The sequence below is a fragment of the Trachymyrmex septentrionalis genome, unplaced genomic scaffold (assembly GCF_001594115.1).
Source record: "Trachymyrmex septentrionalis isolate Tsep2-gDNA-1 unplaced genomic scaffold, Tsep1.0 scaffold7, whole genome shotgun sequence".
Classification (NCBI taxonomy): domain Eukaryota; kingdom Metazoa; phylum Arthropoda; class Insecta; order Hymenoptera; family Formicidae; genus Trachymyrmex; species Trachymyrmex septentrionalis.
The window spans coordinates 3,244,290-3,246,157 of NW_017305884.1; the positions used below are offsets into that span (position 1 = coordinate 3,244,290).

The 1,868-nt window shown below is 32.9% G+C and overlaps 1 pseudogene; it reads left to right on the forward strand.

The window, feature by feature from the left end:
* The first annotated feature begins 256 nt into the window (after positions 1 to 256).
* The window catches only part of LOC108753429, a 7,262-nt pseudogene continuing 5,650 nt past the window's right edge, over positions 257 to 1,868 (forward strand).

Genomic DNA, 1,868 nt, shown 5'->3' on the forward strand with positions numbered 1-1,868 from the left:
CATCATATATGTTTATTTTTCATATTTTCAAGGATAATGAAAATACACGAATTTGATGACTTAAATCATCGATGAAGTCAGATTGATGAATACTTATTTAGAACAGGTTTCGCCAGACATACCGTGATGTTTTTCCAGAAAAAGAGAGGATAAGAAAAAAAAGATTATCGTGTCGGCGGGGGCAGTGTGTCCATGGATAGTCAGGTGTAATATAAAGTATAGAGGCCTCCTCGCCACTGCGAGACATAATGCAACGTGCGGTCTGACGAATCACTCGCTTCGCGGACGCGGTCGAGTGATCGATCCTACACGTTCGCAAAGTGTAATTTTAACCGTGTCTAATTTTAACTAACAATTTCTGCTCATTGTTAGTCCGGATTGTTTATTGTCCGAGTGTTTGGCTGGGTGCCAAAAGAATTGTGAAAGTTTTCTTCAGTTCAGGTTCACGGAGATCATTAATTGTGGCAGAAACGTATCGAATAAGAAGATGAAAGACGTCTTTGTTGTATGGTAAGTAGTCATTTTTTATTTCAGTTATAAGTGGCAAATGTAGATCTATAATGTAGATACAGCTAGTAGTGGAAAATTAGTTAGAAAATGAAAAGAGAATACTCTTAGGCCAGGTTGCACCAATGCTACTTTGATTTTAAGCGAAACTTTGAATTCTCTCTATCTCGTTTTAAAATCGAAAAGACAGAAACAAAAAGAGTTTTAAGCCTCGCTTAAAATTAAAGTAACATTGGTGCAACCGGGCCTTAGCGAGATTATTTGATTATCTCGAACATAGAGATATATTGATAGCAATGTTAATCACTGTATTTATATAGAAGAAATGTATATGTTTTATTCTATAACATTATAGATTAGTTTCATTATTAATTTCAAATTGCTGTAATGTTGCATACACTTTTTTCTTTCTATATTTCATCTACCTGCGATCGATTGTAATATTGAATTTGGCATTTAATCAATAACAGTTATTAAATTACAAATAATTTAATAAGGAAAGCTATTAGATTAGCTACAGATTAAATACATTGTAACATTGACTCAAACGCCAAAGGAAACAAACATCAAACTTGTCGTCCTTGTAGATTAACTTCGTCAAGGATCAACATATGCAATTGCTGGTTCAGCATTGAGAGAGAAAGGCATTCGTATTTTCGAAAGGTTCATTATTCTTCCACATTTGCTATTCAATTATTTTATTACATCCAAAAAAAAATATCAAATTTAGCAGGCCATTGAAATTGAATTTCCTTTTAATGATGTCATTCTCTTCAAACAACATGTCATAGTTAACTACTTAACTGACTTGACATAGAACTGACTTGATTCTTCTTGTAATGTTGGTAACACAAAAATGCAGGATTCATGAAATGCAGGATTTTATATACAGTGGGTCAAAAGTCTGGATACATCCAAATATCTCATAAACGATGCATTTTAGAAAAAAATGTTTCTTACAAAAGTTGTAAGACTTAAAAAGACGCATTCGACGATAGTAGTTATTTGATCTAGGATGGCGTTGTCAAGATGTGCAAGGTCAGCATGAATTTTTTAAATGATACCCTCCTTTTTTCATCTTATATTCTTGTAGTTTATCTCGAGAGGTTTCCAAAACACTATGATTAAGTTCATTTTCAATAAAAATGAAATTTTCAGTGCAAAAATGAAAATAAGAGAAACAATCTGCAGTGACCTTGATCTTAGAAAATGTTATTCAGGACATAATCCTGAACAACATCCAAGAGGTTTTTTAGCTGTCGGTTGAACACTTTGCGTAATGCTAGTGTCGGCGATACTGTAACTTTCAAGCCTTATAACTCGTAAAGTACTTAATAAAAATATTTATATACATATATATA